The sequence below is a fragment of the Protopterus annectens genome, chromosome 4.part0 (genome assembly GCF_019279795.1).
Source record: "Protopterus annectens isolate FY-2018-M chromosome 4.part0, PAN1.0, whole genome shotgun sequence".
Taxonomy (NCBI): Eukaryota; Metazoa; Chordata; order Ceratodontiformes; family Protopteridae; genus Protopterus; species Protopterus annectens.
In genome coordinates, this window is record NC_056733.1 from 312,912,497 (window position 1) to 312,933,699 (window position 21,203).

Sequence of the window (21,203 nt, forward strand, 5' to 3'; positions counted from 1 at the left end):
CTAGAAAGCCTTTTTCAGTAATTGAAATATAACTTAGTTTTCTAAAATAGTTTTGTCTGTTACCATCTTCTTCATTTCTTCTATATTATTCTTTTGTCCTCTTTTCCATTCATTCTTTATATCTATGCTGCTCTAAAATGGTAATTATACAACCTTTTTATGGAATTTCCAACAGTTTTCTGATATTTCTCCTTTCTATAAAACATGCATTTAAAATTTAAAGATATGAGCAACTCAGCTCATTAGAACATTTCACTTCATGTTAACAGAAACGGTAAATCAGTCTGGAGGAAAGAAACTATAGCTTTGAATAGTTTCATATAAAATGATAATATCAAATGTAATCGTTTCATATGCAATTATATAGCAGATGTGCAGCTGTGCTGAACTACAGTGTTACAGCATTATAATATCTGTGTCATTCAGATTGTTGTTGCAAAACATTATTTACTCTGTTTTATAAGCATAACACAGATACATTCAATTGATTGATACTTTCAGCTACAATAACTGATTTACATCACAGATCAGAAAGTTATGAGAACCTATTGTTTTTAAATCTCAATGGGGTCTTTGCATACTGCATACCAATACAGGCAATATAGATGCCTCCTCTTAATTCCTTGTATGTATGTCTTTCAGCTTTTCAAAGTTAGGGGTCGCCACAGCAGAACTCTGATCTGCTTATGATTGGCAGTGAATTTTTACGGTGTCAAGTTGCCAGCCCGGCACCCAACTTTCAAAGAAGGCACACCCACACATGCATGCACCTACCTGCCTGTCTTTCAATTCACTCGATTGGAGGGAGGACATGCAGACTCCACACGGAGGATACTCCAGATGAGAAATGAACCGGAGAACCTCTTGCTGTGAGGCAACAATGCTAATCTCTGCACAACCGCAGCACTAATTCCTTGTACATCTAAAGAACTACATTTTGCCTTTGTAGGAGACTTCAGAAATGATCAATGTGCTATTCCTATCTGACAGGAAGTCCATCCTTTAGACTGAAGGACTTAAGATTTAAGGAAGTCAGGTAATTAAGAAACTGGCCATGATAAATCCTCCATTCTCTTTGGCAGTCCATAGATTCTCAAATTATTTCTCTTCTCTGTTGTATAAGTCCTCTGGTATAGTCAACAACCATGCATTCTGTTTTAAGAGAAATACAGTCTGAAACCATCTTTTTAACTTGAATTTGATGTCACACAATGACATTTAAATGTTCCTTGTTTCAGCTTCTTCTTGTATGGTGGATTTTAGAAGTTCATTTTTTTCACTGAATTTTTCTTGTCTAAAATTTATTTTGAAATGGAACTGTTTTATTTTGAATGAGAATTACTGTAGAGATTTAACTATGTGATGGGCAAACATTTGTTCTTAATATTTCTTGCTGAGAAGAATTCAGTGCACTAATTTTCTACGCTTAACTAAACTAATTGCACGAGAAACAAACAAAAAATAACTACAATGTTAAAAAAATTCCAGTTTTGAGAAGAATTCAGTATAATGAAGTTCTTAGAATAAATTAGATCCCTTTTGATTTTTATGACACTTTCCCCAGGATTCACGAAGCTCTGTGCAAGAATAAGGCTATTCTTGCATGGAGTGGCTTGTGTCCATTCAGAATAGCAGCGTGCCTTGCATATGCACGAAGGCATGTTGCTATCTAATCTAAACAGACATGAATGAGGAGCGAGCACAGGGGGCATGTGTCAGCAGTGCTTGCACATGTAACACGCCCCCTGTGCTCAGAAAGTGCTGTATGGCACTTTCCGACACAGATAGGTGTCAGTTTATATAATATTAAAGCCTGGCTCTAATATTATATACTAAACAAGTGTCCGCAGTCACTGAAATGTAAGTAGCTAACATTTCAGTGTCCACGGACACTGAAAAAGAAAAAAAAAACACAAACACCTAGAAGGCAGCAGCCTTCAAGTGCACACCCCCAACTGTATTCACTCTTGCCCTATATGCATGGAACAAAGTTTAAGTGGTGTGCAGCTTGTGCAATGTTGGGGCATCCAGAAGTCCAGGGTCATGGTTGGGCTCCTAGTTAAAATCCATGATGGCAGACTGCTGCAGGGCCAATACCAGGGCTTGCAGTACAAAGTGGAGGCCTGGAACTAGCTTGCACGTGATCTAACCAGTGCCACTGGCATACCCCAGACTGGTGAGCAGGTACATCACCACCATAATGACCTGAAGCAGAGGAGGGGTGCACTCTTGGACCAGTGGATCCAAGAAGCCTGAGTGCAGGATGTCCCACCTGTCTGTAAGTATGCAGTCTTATGTAGCTCTAACTAAGTATGGAAAAAGTTCAACTTGTGACTGTGCAGGTGTGATTAATGCATGATGTCTCCTCATACAGCTGCTGCGGAGAGGTCCCAGAATGCTCATGCCCAGTAACTGGCCCGGCTGCATCGGCAGAATGGTGAGTACAGAATATCCCTACTATCAGCAGTAAGAAATCATAGTTATAGTAATGGTAGTACCACCTGTATCTATATATATATATATATATATATATATATATATATATATATATATATATATATATATATATATATATATATAATTGTGCTGTAAAAGTCAGGAATACATGCCTGTGCCAGGCTGCCAGTGTTACAATGGAGTATTCCCAGCTGCTGTGTAATACAGATATCTGTAGCAAACAAGGTACAATATGCAGGAGAGGAATATCAGAATATGTATGAGTATGTCTGCGTGAACCTGCCAAGAAAATGCCATGTCAGCGCTACTATAACAGTTAGAAATGAAAAGCATACCCCTGTGCAGATCATGCAGGAATAGTAATTCTGGATGTCTGAGTTGTACACAGATATGTATGTCAAAACTAATAAAGGTGATTTCAAACACTTGTGTGTGTCATCTCACTTGTACCTGAAAAATAGAAATGTGTATGCCCTGCAGAATGCATTAACTGAGGTGAACTGATTTAGCACTGCTTATCTGCATACTTTAGAATGGGCATGTCAAATAACTGAAAAAAAGAAACAGTACATATTTCCATCAGAATGTGTTTTACTTGTTTGCCTGCCAGCATTTTCCTGTGTTAACCTTTCAATTTCAGCTGTATGTAGCTGTGAATGCACTGAAAAATGTATAAAGCTAACAGGTGCAGAAGTAATATCTACACTGTGTAGTCAAGAATCTAAATTGCAGTATGTAGTTGTAAAACAGTCAAATGTGCAATCCAGCTAATGTGCACGTTTCACAAACAGTGACAGCAATTTCTGTTGTGCATGCATAATTTGTACTGCAAATGGGAAACAAATAATGCAACATGTCATAATAAAAGTACTGTGCACAAAAATATATACTAAATAGAAATGTCACAAGCAACACCCAAGACCTCCCCAGTAGCTCAGGCTGGTAAGGGCTAGGCCTATAGTTTAATTTTGTATACAGACCACAGTTCAAATCCATGGACTGCCACTAACATCTCAGTCTGGTTCTACAGTTGTAAACTGCAATCTGAATAGAAAAAATAATGTACTGCAACAAATACATTTTCCATACAGGGCACACAGGTAAAGACATCTGAATAGAAATAATAGTATGATGTGCATAACTATGAAAGGTGTACAATTGCTGTGTTGATCAGCCCCAGTCCTACAAATAGATGCAAGCTAGACTTCCACATTCTGCAGTCCGGGCCAGAAAAGCCCCTCAAGTGTCATGTTGTCATGGATAGTTTCTCCAGTTGTCAAGAAACCTTGAAAGGCACAACATACACTCCAGGGCCTGCAATTAATATGTGAACCTGAAATATGTGTAGAAACAACAATGTAATGTGCACAAAGTTCTTCTGCACTGGCCCACAAGTAAAGAAATTGGTAAAGAAGCAGGTATGATGTGTATAACTAAAATAAGGGTACAATTGCTCTGTTGATATCTACAGCTGTTGGTGTGCTGTAGCAACCCCATGGCCCAGTTACAGTGTAAGTGTGGTCAGAATGTAGAGCAGTGACTAGTAGTGTACTGACAAATATACTTGATAGCAGTTGTCAATTGAATCTGTTCCCTTCCCCCACCACTCAACTGATCTAACCATCACTCTAAACAACATGGGTATGTTCCTAAACAAACCTCTACTGTTGGGGCCATTGTTCCATTTGGTTTATCATTGTTTAAACTGTGTGCATACTAATATTCCCTATTGAATAATCATTTTATTCCCTGCCTGACATACCACTAACTGGCATGCTGTTGAAACCCTGAATGCCATTCCATATACGCATGGGTTCTGTTTGCTATGGCACTGTTATAATTGCACTGTTTTGGGTAAATGGGAATATCCATGCATGCTATTTTGGCTAATGTTGTAATGTGTTGTGCATAACAAACCAATATTCATTGTTAATTTCCACACCATAGCACATATGGAAAGGCAGATCCCAGTGGATCCACCTCTCACACCCCACCTGGCCAAAGCATCAGGTCCCAGCACATCTGGGACCCAACCCAGACCTCCCTCATCTGCTGGTCCTGCACCACCCTAAGGTGAAACCGCTGCAGGGGATGGAGCTCGCCCCCCCCATCATGCAAGTGGGCACAAGGAGGATGTTGTCACCCGGTATGAAGTCTATGGCATGGTGTGCAGTGTCCTCCAGACAGAGCTGGATGATCGCCTGTGCCAAGTGGAGGGCAGGTTGTTGCAACTAGAGGGGCAGGTGGCCCCTCCAGCCCAGACCCCAGCAGAGCCACTTTCAGGACTATGAAGGTGTAGTGGTAACTGCCTTTGGGTGGGGGACAGCAGTGCCACTACTATCATCTGGGGGGCTCATGAGCCATGGATTCCCAACCACCCTTTGCATCAAGGTGTTTACCCTCCCTGTGTCATACATCACCCCTGTCTGCTGTCTTGTCTGTCTAGTCTGTCTGCAAATGCAACTTCTCCTACCAAACATCCCTCACCACACTTACCAATAATCCTTCCTTAACATCCCACTCTCACCTTAAAAAAAAAGGGCATCTGTCCCACAAAAAAAAAAAAAATCATGTCCCATATATAGCTCTGCATTTCGCCCAGAGACATGTACCCATCACACAATCTAACCCTATCAATTAACCATATTGTTTGATGCAAGTCTCAAACCTATAGCCAAAGTGATTTACCACCAAGTCATTTCAGATGTAAATAAATTTTATGTTTTCTCAAGCATATCTTCCAGCACAGTCATTCAGCAGTAGGGGAAATGTATTTTTATATATGTATATATATATATATATATATATATATATATATATAGATATATATATATATATATATATATATGTATAGATGTATATATATATATATATATATATATATATATATATATATATACATAAAAACGCAAAATAAATAAATATATGGCCAAAGGCACTGTTAATGGGAGTGAAGGAGCCCAAAATAAGTACCTCTTGTAATTATTGACATCATCCCCTCCTCCACAGCTGAACAGATCTGCCTTGCAACACAATAACCAACACTTGCAAGACTCACACCCAAGACCCTACACAACAAGTTAAAGGTAATCCATCTCAGCTGTACGATGTCAGGATGATATCAATAACATATCATGCAGAACAGTCTGTGTACCATAGGGAATGTAGAATGTGGAAGCAGTAAACATTTCAATGATACATACACACACTCACACACACACACACACACACAAACACACACACACACACACACACACACACACACACACACACACACACACACACACACACACACACACACACACACATGTACACACACACACACACACACACACATATATATATATATATATATATATATATATATATATATATATATATATATATATACATATATGTATATACACATGCATACACATATGCATATATTACTGTTTATAGATATGTATAAGAAGATATATATTTAGAAAAAAGTTATCCACACTTCAAGGAAACTCCAGAAGACAGGAAACAGTAGATGGGCTTAACACAGTTTTAATGCAGTAAGAAAGCACAACACATAATCGATACTCCTTGAAAATATGTTTTCGTCCTCAACTTCATCAGATACAACTAACAAACTAAATGACATGCCTTAAATACTTCAATTAATACAAATTCACCAATAAAATAGTGCATCACTAAAATTAACATGTTATAGGCTTTATCTACAATCCTTTTCACCTCCACTAACATAAATAACTTCATTTACATCAATTCTACACTTTTAAAGTTCTTTTTAATACAATTCATAATGTAAAATAAACCCTGTAACTGCTTGCATCAATAAATGTTAAAACAACATCTCTCCTTCAGGGTAATAAAAATCATAAAAAAAACTTGATATATAAGTTTATAAAATTTATAAAAAGTTATTAATGTGCCCTCTATTGGATCTAAAAATCACAACTGTTTTACATTTAAAATAACTACAGAATCTCAGTATACAGGGACTCATCACACTCAAACCCCACATTTGTGTACTTTTTTAAAATGTTATACTCTTGCCACTCTCAGCTTTAAAACTGGGACCAGGGATAAACCATTATTTAGTTCAGGGAACCTGCTTTTAAAAGCCTATAACATGTTAATTTTAGTGATGCACTGTTTTTATTGGTGAATTTGTATTTAATTGAAGTATTTAAGGCATGTAACTTAGTTTGTTAGTTGTATCTGATGAAGTTGAGGACGAAAACATATTTTCAAGGAGTATTGTTTATATGTTGTGCTTTCTTACTGCATTAAAATTGTGTTAAGCCCAGCTACTGTTTCCTGTCTTCTGGGGTTCCATTGAGGTGTGATAACTGTATTCTAAGCTACAATTGCACCTTTTTCTCCTTCATTGTGGTTATTAGTTGTTTTTGGAGATGGATGGTTCTTCCAGTACAACGGGAGCTTCAGGGCTTAGTAGCAGCAACTGCGGTGAGGTTTCTAAACTTATGGGACAGCCGTTTCAGTTAATAGGTGTGTTTACACCTCTCTGCCAATCGTTTGTTTCTCAAGCACATTCTATTCCTAGCAACCAGGAAGCTGGAAAGCTTCGTATACTTAGGAAAGCATTATCAGATGATGGAATAGGGCTCTTACCCTCTACCAGCTCTGTTACTGGTTCATCTCAGTAGCGAGGAGAATGCAGTGGTTTCCCCAAGGTTTTTTTCAGCAACAATGTGTGGGATGTTTTGTGAACGTGGATACCCAAAAACTTTAATCACCCAAGTGAAACAGGAGGTGGCTAGTGAGATGAAAAGCAAATATGCCTCAATCTTGGGAATTCCCGAATTTAGCCCTGTGGGTGATCATTTAAGTTTGAAAGAAAATAAGAATGAGGGGAACTTTGGTTCGGTATTCATCACTGATTTTAGTGGGAATGCCAATGTTGTATGTAGAACCATCGAAAGGGAATGGACTGTGTTCAGTAGAATTAGTGACCTTAAACTAGACTTTAAAACCCCTTTTAAATGTGTCTATAGGAAGGGAACAAGTATCAAAAATGTTTTGGAAGGATACTATGACTTAAAGGGGGGTGGAACTCAAAAAAAGAAAGGGGCATTCAAATGTGGGAGATGTGCGCAATGCACTTTCATTATGAATACTGAACTAGTCCACCTGGATTCCAGAAATAGAACCCTCATGGCAAGGGGTTATAGTAATTGTGAGACCAGCGGGATTGTATATCTTGCCTTATGTGAGTGCAAGGCATTTTATGTAGGAAAAACCGAAAGGAAGCTGAAAAGGAGAGTATATGAACATTTGAATGCCATACATAATTGAAATGTTAATAATGCACTATATAGGCACAGTATAGAATATGAAAAAAGGAAAGTTTAGTTTTTTTGTACTTGAGGAGATCCCAAGGGATATGAGGGGTGGTATGTGGGAGACCAGAATTGAATACAGGGAACTTTACTGGCAGATTATTTTAGAAGCCATTAGGCTCCCAAGACTAAACAATGGTTTATTCTTGACCCAGTTTTAAAGCTGAGAGCAGCAAGATTATTACAATTACAAGAAAGTACACAAATGTGGCATTTGATTATGTTAAGTCAATGTATAGTGAAATGCCATAGTTATTTTAAATGCAAAGTAGTTGTGAGTTTTAGATCCAATAGAAGACACGAATAACTTTTATAAATTTTATAAACTTATATATTAAGTTTTTGTATGATTTATTACCTTTAAGGAGAGATGTTGTTTTAACATTTATTGATGCAAGCAGTTACAGGGTTTATTTTACATTATGAATTGTATTAAAAAAAACTTTTAAAGTGTAGAATTGTTGTAAATAAAGTTATTTATGTTAGTGGAGGTGAACAGGATTGTGGGTAAAGCCTATAACATGTTAATTTTAGTGATGCACTGTTTTTATTGGTGAATTTGTATTTAATTGAAGTATTTAAGGCATGTAATTTAGTTTGCTAGTTGTATCTGATGAAGTTGAGGATGAAAACGTATTTTCAAGGAGTATAGTTTATATGTTGTGCTTTCTTACTGCATTAAAATTGTGTTAAGCCCATCTACTGTTGCCTGTCTTCTGGAGTTCCATTGAGGTGTGATAACTGTATTCTAAGCTACAATTGCACCTTTTTCTCCTTCATTGTGGTTATTAGTTGTTTTTGGAGATGAATGGTTCTTCCAGTACAATGGGAGCTTCAGGGCTTAGTAGCAGCAACTGCAGTGAGGTTTCTAAACTTATGGGACAGCCGTCTCAGTTGATAGGTGTGTTTACACCTCTCTGCCAATTGTTTGTTTCTCAAGCACATTCTATTCCTAGCAACCAGGAAGCTGGAAAGCTTCGTATACCTAGGAAAGCATTATCGGATGATGGAATAGGGCTCTTACCCTCTACCAGCTCTGTTACTGGTTCATCTCAGCAGCGAGGAGAATGCAGTGGTTTCCCCAATGTTTTTTTCAGCAACAATGTGTGGGATGTTTTGTGAACGTGGATACCCAAAAACTTTAATCACCCAAGTGAAACAGGAGGTGGCTAGTGAGATGAAAAGAAAATATGCCTCAATCTTGGGAATTCCCGAATTTAGCCCTGTGGGTGATCATTTAAGTTTGAAAGAAAATAAGAATGAGGGGAACTTTGGTTCGGCATTCATCACTGATTTTAGTGGGAATGCCAATGTTGTATGTAGAACCATCGAAAGGGAATGGACTGTGTTCAGTAGAATTAGTGACCTTAAACTAGACTTTAAAATCCCTTTTAAATGTGTCTATAGGAAGGGAACAAGTATCAAAAATGTTTTGGAAGGATGCTATGACTTTAAGGGGGGGTGGAACTCAAAAAAAGAAAGGGACATTCAAATGTGGGAGATGTGCGCAATGCACTTTCATTATGAATACTGAACTAGTCCACCTGGATTCCAGAAATAGAACCCTCATGGCAAGGGGTTATAGTAATTGTGAGACCAGCGGGATTGTATATCTTGCCTTATGTAAGTGCAAGGCATTTTATGTAGGAAAAACCGAAAGGAAGCTGAAAAGGAGAGTATATGAACATTTGAATGCCATACGTAATAGAAATGTTAATAATGCACTATATAGGCACAGTATAGAATGTGAAAAAGGAAAGTTTAGTTTTTTTGTACTTGAGGAGATCCCAAGGGATATGAGGGGTGGTATGTGGGAGACCAGAACTGAATACAGGGAACTTTACCGGCAGATTATTTTAGAAGCCAGTAAGCTCCCTGGACTAAACAATGGTTTATCCTTGGCCCAGTTTTAAAGCTGAGAGCGGCAAGATTATGACATTTACAAGAAAGTACACAAATGTGGCATTTGATTATGTTAAGTCCCTGTATAGTGAAATTCCATAGTTATTTTAAATGCAAAGTAGTTGTGAGTTTTAGATCCAATAGAGGACACACGAATACATTTTTACACATTTTATATACTTATATATTAAGTTGTTGTATGATTTATTACCTTTAAGGAAAGATGTTGTTTTAACATTTATTGATGCAAGCAGTTACAGGGTTTATTTTACATTATGAATTGTATTAAAAAGAACTTTTAAAGTGTAGAATTGTTGTTGTAAATGAAGTTATTTATGTTACTGGAGGTGAACAGGATTGTGGGTAAAACCTATAACATGTTACTTTTAGTGATGCACTGTTTTTATTGGTGAATTTGTATTTAATTGAAGTATTTAAGGCATGTAATTTAGTTTGTTTGTTGTATCTGATGAAGTTGAGGACGAAAACGTATTTTCAAGGAGTATTGTTTATATGTTGTGCTTTCTTACTGCATTAAAATTGTGTTAAGCCCATCTACTGTTTCCTGTCTTCTGGATTTCCATTGAGGTGTGATAACTGTATTCTAAGCTACAATTGTAACTTTTTCTCCTTCATTGTGGTTATTAGTTGTCTTTGGAGATGAATGGTTCTTCCAGTACAACGGGAGCTTCAGGGCTTAGTAGCAGCAACTGCAGTGAGGTTTCTAAACTTATGGGACAGCTGTCTCAGTTGATAGGTGTGTTTACACCTCTCTGCCAATTGTTTGTTTCTCAAGCACATTCTATTCCTAGCAACCAGGAAGCTGGAAAGCTTTGTATACCTAGGAAAGCATTATCGGACAACGGAATAGGGCTCTTGCCCTCTACCAGCTCTGTTACTGGTTCATCTCAGCAGTGTGAAGAATGCAGTGGTTTCCCCAAGGTTAAAGTGCAGAATTGTTGTTGTAAATGAAGTTATTTATGCTAGTGGAGGTGAACAGGATTGTGGGTAAAGCCTATAACATGTTCATTTTAGTGATGCACTGTTTTTATTGGTGAATTTGTATTTAATTGAAGTATTTAAGGCATGTCATTTAGTTTGTTAGTTGTATCTGATGAAGCTGAGGACAAAAACGTATTTTCAAGGAGTATTGTTTATGTGTTGTGCTTTTTTACTGCATTAAAACTGTGCTAAGCCCAGCTACTGTTTCCTGTCTTCAGGAATTCCATTGAGGTGTGGATAACTGTTTTCTAAGCTACAATTGCACCTTTTTCTCCTTCATTGAAGATACATATTTAAAGGGTGCACAGCATATTGAACAGCCAGGATTCCTACAGTTGTCACCTTTTAAAATGGCTAGTGTTTGATTCTTTCATACAAAAGACAATTATTGCATGAAACATATACCCACAGACAAGTCAAAGGATATTACACCACACACAGGTTTGCATACATAGAAATGTATGTGTACCATTTCAGCTGTATATGCCATTTCATATAGCAGTTAGGTGTTTGAAATACATAATAACTGAGTAATGAAACTCTCAATCAAACATGTCATGCAGTAATCTGAAAGCATAACATATGTTGTTGTCCAGGCCAAGGTCTTCAGGTAGTACAACAGTAAAAAAAGCACTTCCTTGGAACATAAGAATCAAGCAACACTAATTAATTACAGCTGTACTTTAGCAGCCTCCAATGACACTCTGTACTCAACCCTAGGTGGAAAATAATTAAATTGTCACAATGAAAATGTTGCTGTTACATAATGCTTAACTTAAAACATCACTATCACACTGACAAACAGAACTGTCTGTATGACAGTAAGCACTAGCTCACTACTGTTCCCATGGTGAAATGTATGGAAATGTACAGCCATATACCTTCATGTGTCTTGCTACTGATATCCCTCACATGTTGTAACAACCTTTGTTAAAAATGGTGCATACCCCTCCCTCATACAGTGACTTACAAGGGCATATAACAGTGTTACATACACTGACCTCTGGACTGTACAAGGTCACACACATTTTGTCCAGCTGTAGACCTCATATATATGGACCCTACCCCATAATATGTGTGGGAGTCCACAACATCACTGGAATGATAGCAGGAATGCCATCATTACATAATGATAGGTCACTACAAAACAAACTCTTAATGCATGACATATGGACAAAGCCTGGTATATAGGTGGAGGACAGAGGCTGGAACACAGGGCCATATTTGCAATATTGCTGTTATACACTGTGAAAGTTCCTGGTGTTACAGGATTGGTTGCAACATACCCTTACTCAGGAATATGAAGTCAGAAACACAAATGGATGTAGCCATGTACAGATAGCACTCAACAGAGAGAATGCCACTGATATATCAGAGACAATACCTGTGTGGTACACAGACAAAACATGACAGCCATTCCTCTGGCCATCGTGTGGATAGGCCCACAGTTGAGAGCTATGCAGACAGACTGCATTCCATGCAAAACTAGCATGTACACACAAACCCTGTAAAACTCATGGTATACAATGCATATAACAACAATACTCACACTGTCAATAGGTCTGGAACCTTATACAAATATGTAGTTGGCCTGTGTCTGCAGAGGTATTGCTACCTGCTGTCTGTAACACTGCTGCCCACTCACAGGAAGGATGTCTCCCATACAGGAAAGGTAAAGGGACAACACCCACATGATGCAGTAATTTATAGTACTGGGTTGCCATGACAGTGGTAATTAGAAGTATTACACAGCTGACTGCATGCAGTTAGCAAGTGGTGAACACTGATTGGTGTAGAGGCCATCAGCTGATCATGAGCATCACCTACAAAATCCATGCTGCAACCTATTCAAAGCAGCTCAATCCCTGTACTGGGGGGAGAGAGAGAGAGAGAGAAATTAAAACTACAAACCAAACCAAAACAAAAGTATATAAAACAAGAAACACATAAAAGTGCACCTAGAAGAGAGGACAATACTACAACAGGTATGTGAAACATATATGCATGTAATTGAATGTAGTACTTGGTCTGTATTATTTATTTATTTACATTTGTTGACCCGGAGTGTCCAACTGGACGTAGGTCCATTTTCAGCGGAGGCCCGGGGAGAAAAGCTCTGCAGTTAAAATAAACAGACAGTAATTACATTGGATTACATAGCGATTAACAATTTAACATAGCAATTACTTACAACATATTTACAGATGAAGAACATAGTACATCAGCAGACAACTAGAATCTTTATCTGTGAAGTACATAACAGACATTAGCAAATGTTACAATAAGAAGTGCCTGCTGTATAATAAGTACTAGGCTTATGAGCATCTGAGCTTGCTATAATCAAGGTAGTTAGTGGAGTGGAAAGAAAGGTAGTGGTCGGATGGGGTGGTGATATTAGAGTGAGAGTTGCAAGGGCATAACCAGCATGTTTTTAGGTGCGCTTTTAGTAAAGTTTTGAAGTGGGTGCGTGATGGTATGGAGGTAATTGTGGGTGGGAGGGAGTTCCATAATTTGGCTATGGTGCAAGAGAATAGTGCTTCACCAGCAGAGTTATTGGCTTTAGTGATCTGCAAGTGATTTTTGTTGCTGGATCTTAGTGGTCTGGTGGTGCGATAGGGTTGGAGTAGATTCTGGAGGGATGGGACATTTAGTGGATGGCTTACTAGTTTGTGGGCGAGTGAGAGTTGATACCATTGAAGGAGGTGAGGGAGTTCAAGCCAGCCCAGTTCAGCAAGTGAGAGACAGTGGTGACTATGGTAGGATGCCCCTGTGGTGAATTTGGCGATTTTGTTGTAGCAGGTCTCTAGCTTGTTTAGATCGCATTGCCATAGGTTGGTATGTATTGGAAAGGCATAAAGTAGGGTGGAGATAAGGTGGGAATTTGCTATTGAAATCTTTGCTGCTTTGGTGAGAAGTTGCTTATTTCTGTATAACACTCCTAGTTTTTTGTGGACTTTTTTTATAGTCATGGATATGTGAATGTCAAATTTTAGTTTATTTATTTCCACTCCTAGCAATTTGGTGTGTTCATTTGGGTATATAGTGGTGTTGTCTTTTGATGTGATGTTAAAGTGAGAGTTGTTTTGAGTATGTTTGGTGGGTTGGAGGATGAGCAGTTTAATTTTGTTTGGGTTGAGTATTAATTGGGCATCGGATAACCGAGTTTCAACAGAGGAAAAGGCTTCCTGTGTGACTTTTTGCAGTTTGGGTAGGGACTGGGCTGAGCAGATGATGGTTGAGTCATCTGCGTATTGTATGAGTGTGCCATGTTTGGTTGCAGAGGCTAGATTATTAGTGAAAACAGAGAAGAGTAGGGGTCCAAGAATGGATCCTTAGGGAACCCCTATGGAGACAGGTAGTTGGGGTAGTAATAATGGGATAGATGATGTGGGAAGATTTATATGTGCTATCAAGACTTGTAATGATGTCCTGCTGAACAACTGATATGGACATAGCATCTGGCCTTGTGGGCTTTGGGTCATACATATCAACTGTGCAGATCAGCACTGAATGACAAGATGTAAGCCATCATATTGTGTGTTCTGTACCTCAAGACATGTATATTAGTGTGGCAATTAGCTGGTGAAGGAAGTAATGAAGTTAAGATAGACACATGAGTTTCAGACCCCACCACGTGCAGGGCAGTCGTGTTAACATGAAATGTATCATACACAAATGTAATAGGTTTGAAATAGGCTTACCTGCAATCTGTCCCTATATATAACCCCCTAATTTATTTTATTTATTTTTGTTTTATTTTACATTTGTTGACCGGGCTAGTCCAGCTGGATACATATCCATTTTCAGCAGAGGCCCGGGGAGAAAAGCTCCTCGAGAGTACAAAACAATGTATGACGTTAATCAAATAAAAACAGTAAATAAATTCACAGTTTAAGGAATAGAAGTACTATATACAATTAAGCTATTTTATGCAAAAAAGAACATATTGAAATAAGTAGTTGGGTAAAAAATAAGTAAAAATGTACAGTACAGGAACACACTAGAAAGAGGTGTGTTAACATAAGATACTAGAGTGACAAAGAGAGATATTAAGATATAAGAGATAGTCCAAATTAGTTGAAAGACAAGTTAAGCTTCTGGATTCCAGTATGCAGGTAGATTATGCAGACATTAAGATTTAGAAATTTAGTGAGAAGACAAGAGATGTTAGTCTGGGTTAAGACAGGTGCATAGCAAATGTGTTTTAAGGTAGGATTTAAGCCTGATTTTGAATTGTGTAAGTGATGGTAGTGAGGTTAGGTCACTGGGAAGAGAGTTCCAGGATTTACCAACGGTGTTAGAGAATAGAGAGTCCCCTGCCTTGTTGTTGGCTTTGTGTGTTAGTACTAGCATTTTAGTAGCTGAGCAGGGTATTAAGGTTACTGTAGGGGATGATAAGGTTGGTAAGAATTGGTGTGTTACTAGGCTGATACAGGATTTTATAGGCAAATATTAATTGATTAAGTAGAAGTAGGTTAGGTAACCCTAGCCAACCAAGATTTTTATAATTAATACAGTGGTGGGTCCTAAATGTAGAGCCAGTTGCAAATCTTGCAATATTGTTGTAGGAGACTACTAGTTTGTTCATATTGGTTTTTGAGAGGTTAGTATATATAGGGGAGGCATACAGGAGGGTAGAGATTAAGTGGGTCTGGGCAATAGTAGATCTTGCTAGTGGGGTAAGAAAGGATTTGATTCTATATAGTGAGCCTAGTTTTTTGTTAACTGTTTTTATGGTATTGTTTATGTGGGCTTCAAAGTTAAGGTTATTGTCAATTAGTACCCCTAGGAGTTTTGTGTTAGAGTCAGGGGATATGATAGTTCCGTTGTTAGAAGTGACAGTAAAGTTTAGAGGTGTGTGTCTATGGCAACCGTCTCTTTTGTAGCAAGGCACAGCAGTGCAGCTGTGGAGGGAGGAGAGTTAGAGAGTGTGGACCTGATGTTTGAATGCACTATACACACACACATATATATATATATATATATATATATATATATATATATATATATATATATATATATATGTGTGTGTGTGTTAAAAAAAAAAAATATATATATATATATATATATATATATACACAGATATATATATATATATATATATATATATATATATATATATATAGATGTGTGTGTGTGTGTGTGTGTGTGTGTGTATGTCTACATATATACAAACACACACACACACACACACACACACACACACACACACACACATATATATTTATCTATATATATATATTTGGACCATCAAATGTTCAGAACATCGACGTTCTGATCGTCGTGACCAAAACATCAATGTTCAGAACATCGAAGGTTCAAAATGAACCATAAAAACACCAAAAAACTCACAAAAACTATGTTATGCAGGGGAGCTTTACCTCCCTGCATCCCCCATGTGGGGGGACTGTGCCTCCCACACCCCCTCTACTTTAATATTCCAACTCTGAGATTGCACTACAGTGGGGTAAGAGAAATCTCCCATTTACCGCTATATGTGGTAGTGCTAAACGAGAGATTTCCTGTACCCTACCTGCAGTGCCAACACTCAGATGGCATGCACACGCACACACACAACATGCAGGTCACCTTGCTGCCCTGCATACACACCCAACATTCTACAATCTCACTTACCTGGCACTTCCACTTTAAACCTTCGATGTTTTGAATATCGATGTCCTGGTCTCTATGATCAGAACGTCGATGTTCTGAACATTCGATTATTTAAAGTGGAACTATATATATATATATATATATATATATATATATATATATATATATATAGTTCCACTTTATATATATATATACATTTCCCCTACTGTTGAATGACAGTGCTGCATGATATGCGTGAGAAAACATCACACATATCTATACACACACATATATATATATATATATATATATATATATATATATATATATATATACAGTAGTAAGTGGGTATGAAATGGACGGTTATGTTTGGTGTGAAATCCATGTTGGGAACACATTGCCTTTGTTTGTGAAGGTGAGATTGGTATGTTGGGGAAGGATAGTAGGTATATTTGGGGAGGTAGGGCGGCCACGGTGGTGCAGCGGTTAACATTGCCGCCTCACAGCAAGAGGTTCTCTGTTTCGATTCTCGGCTGGGGTGCCTTCTGTGTGGAGTCTGCATGTCCTCCTTGTGGTTGTGTGGGTTTCCTCCTGGTGCTCCAGTTTCCTCCCACATCCCAAAGACATGCTGTAGGTGGATTGGACACTCTAAATTGGCCCTAGCCATGAGTGTGTGTGTGTGTGTGTGTGTGTGTGTGTGTGTGTGTGTGTGTGTGTGTGTGTGTGTGTGTGTGTGTGTGTGTGTGTGTGTGTGTGTGCCTTCTGTGGAAGGTTGGGCGCCGGGCTGGCAACTCAACACCATAAAACTCCACTGTCAGTCATGAGCAGACAGGTGATCCACTGTGGTGACCCCTAACTGGGAAAAAGCCAAAAGAAGAAGAAGAAGAAGGTTGGGTTGGAAGACAGACAAGACAGCATACAGGGGCGGTATATGACACATGTGGTGGGTAAACATCTTGGATGGGGAGTGGTGTTTGGTAAGTGGAAGCCCATGAGACCCCAAATGGAAACAGTGGGACCAAGGTCCCCACCCATGGGCAGTCACAACTGCACCTTCATGGCCCTGAAGGTGCCTGAGCTGGGGGCTGAGCAGGAAGAGCATGCGGACCCTGTAAGTGTGTACTGAGCACCTCAAGGTGGTGTAACACATCCCCCAACTCTCTGTGGAGCTTCCTATGCATCAGACCCTGGACCTGACTTCAGGTGACTGGATCCACTCTGTGTGTGCTGCCAGGTGGTGGAACGAACACCATCCCCTGAGATGATTCCACCTGAATGTAGTGCAGGACCAGCAGATGATGTTCTGGGGAGGGTCCCAGATGTGCTGTGGCCTGGTAACATGGCCAGATGAGGTGGGAGAGGTGGTTCTGATGGGAACAGGCTTCCCAAACATGCTATTGTGTCACAGTTATAGAACATATGTGGGTAGTAATAGTCCACACAATCCAAGATTACGTCTAACAACATGCATAGATATCCCCATTAACATAAAACACCAGATTTGAAGTAGTCACATAGCAAACAGAACACATGCATATATGGAACCATAGTGGCCCTTGTAATGGCATGCAAGTGACATTGTTAGCAACAGGCCACCAATGATAGTGTTTCAACATGGAACATGACTAGAAACACATTTCACTATTTGTCACACAATACGATATATGTCCCAACAGTAGGTTTGCTGTAAACATACCCGTTGAGTTGGGTGTTCAGATTATTGTTGCAGATATGGTGAGGGGGAGACAGAGATGTCAATTAACAACTATTATATCCTTGGAGTATGAGGTCCTCAGACCTTTTTTCCTCTTTATGTCTTTCAGGCACCATGTCTAGAGAGCATTTGCCAGTTTATTCCTCCCAGGAAAATGAAGTCATAATAAACTACCTGGTGCAGCACTACCACACCCTGTTTGCCCATACAGCCCATGATCTGCAGGAAAGGACCACCCTGTGGAAAGAGCTCATCCACAGCGTAAATGATGTCGGCCTGCATAACCACAGTTATGAGCAGGTCCGACATCGGTGCACTGACCTCATCCGCCATGCCCGTCAGCGTGCGGCTGCAGTTAGGAGAGACCAGTTAGCCACAAGGGGGGGGTCATGCCATCCAGCCCCCCCCTGACAAATGCTGAGGAGCTCCTCAACAGCCCCGGGGCACTGTCTCGCCAGCAAAGACAAGATGCAGTGGATAGCATTGTGCCTTGTGGAGGTGGGTGCTACCCACACAATGGATGAGGAGTGTGCAGGTAATACCCCAGTCACATCAGTAGACCACTGTTACTTATTCATCTGCATCTGTAGAGTTGAATCATGCATATATGAGATAAAAAAAAAAAAAATATATATATATATATATATATATATATATATGTATATGTATAGTCTGTTGCTGCATTGTAGTAATGAACAGATGTGCATAATCTGTAGTATTGTGGGTTTGTACTGTTGCACTGAAATGCTGCTCCCACCCTGTACCAATGCCACAGGTGTGGCTACTGACATCACATCTCTCACACAACTATGTAGGTCCCTCTGGTATACCTCTGAGGCAGCAGCCTGCAGCTGGTGAGTATGGTGTTGTTTGTTCAGGTTTGCAAATACACTGGCCATGTTATGGCCATGGTATTTGCAATGCACACATTTAACCCACCTACCCATAATGCATGCTGTACATGTTCATTTATTGTTGCTGTTAACTGCATTGCATCACAGTGGTCACCATGGTGGCATATCTGAGGGATATGTAAGAGTCCTGCAATATAACTAACAACCTGTCATTGCAAGATGTGTGCACAGAGATGAACATAATGGTGGGACAAATGGCCTACAATAGGAACGTGTCTGAAATATCATCCATATACAGTGGTACAACAGTGTATATACCACTATTACAATGGCAACTGTTACAGATTTACACAATGGCATATTACAATACCACATTCCACAGCCCTTGCAACCAGTAATGTGGTCCTAACATGAGCATTGAATGTGTAACATGAAATCCTATGTTAGGACAGCAAATATGGGGAATACATACCTTAACAAACACTGGAAGCATATGTGTGCACATACTGCAAATAACATATTGTGGAAGCAGCTTTTGAGGTACTGACAGCATTCACTCTTCATGAGTATGCACCTTCCAGGAAGTACAGGTCCTCAATGTCACACCAAGAAATGATCTGCTGTCCAAGACGTATGTCCATCACATTTGCCCACTCACCTGTAACAGAGGCAGCCATGGCTTGAACACATCTTACAAGCCATGGAGTGGATCCCATACCCAACAGGTAGCATGCAGGAATAGGACATGTAGCCTTACCTCACCATTGCATATACCATGACAAACAGTGCAGACAGTCATGTATGTGACCAGGAAGTATGGGACAACATTAATATAGAAAATAAGCAGATGGCCATCCAAGACAGATGACGACACATGTTGCAAACTGGTCATGGAGGCTGCCTAGAAATATGCCACAACACTGAAAGAGTTGCAGGAATGTCTAGCAAGTACTGGCTGTGCAATACCTGTGTCGACAATCGCCTGGACTCTCCATAAGTGTGGCTTATGGGTTAGGGTAATCAGATGGGACAGTTGTTCCATGGGAAACATCAGCCAGGGCTCTCTATAGGTAGCATATGCATAACACCAAAAGTCCCCCAAAGGCATGTGTTTCAATGTGTAATGGTGTCCCAAGACCAAGTGCGAAACCTACAGACAGTATCAATTAAGATACATGTGCAGCACAAGCAACATCTCACTCCACCTCAGGCCCACCATCCCCATCTGTACCTTGCTGGTGCTAGTGTACTCCTGCATGTTTGGGATTCATTAGTAGGGACTAGGCCGGTACACATGGTGTTATGAATTTGGGACACTGCAAAATGACACTCATGTGTAGCCCATAGTTGTCATGCATCTGCAAAAAGGCTGAGGATGGGAAGGGGTGTCATCCTGAAACACAACAGTGAACTGAAGCAGACATCCAAAGCTCACTAGGAATGGCTGTATCTGCACACAATCAAGGTCATAAATTGTGGCAGACATAACCTTGACTCCACAGCAATAGTGAAGGCACTGTGTTACATCCAAGGGCTGTGCACATGAGTTGACCTTACAATCTTGCAGAGTTAGGGGACATTTGTAGTGCAGAGTGACCAAATACTGACAAGTGCAGATGGGCCATGCTAGTATACCCCTTCCAGGAATAGTGACTGCTGTAGTACACTTAACAGTTGGTGCAACAAACCATCATATTAAGGGTGTGCACACTTATGCACCCACATATTGTATGCATCTCAATCAGCATCTCTGCAACTAACACATTTGTTTGAGACTGCATTTGATTGCACAGGTCATATGTCACATATCAAGTTTGTGTAATGTTAACATATGCAGTATTGTGGCCCCATGGCATATCAGGGAAGAGGGTGCCATGTCAATATTAGTGTGTACACTCCTCATTGCCACAGTAAGTTTTGAAGGTTGTCAGTGTAATTGTATTTTATTGGTCATACATGACCGCTAATGATGAGCTCTGCAAATCAGACATCAGACATTCACTATTGACATCTGTCCACATATCATCCCAGGTATGTGTCTGACAAACACATAGGGACTGTGAGTAGCAGAGCTAACATAACTGACACACATATACACATTCAGCAATGATGTGTACACCTGTGAGGTATGGTGCAGAGTACATGCCAGGGTGCTGAACAGGTGCACAGCAATACTGTGTACATGGGAGCAGTGTGTTCCAGAGGAAGGGGCATCACCTACTAATACAACTCATGCATCGCAGAGATGTATAATGTTGGTAACATGGATTGATTATAGCTGCAGTGCATGCTGTTGAGTGCCATCTGTCATGCATATTGACAGATGGG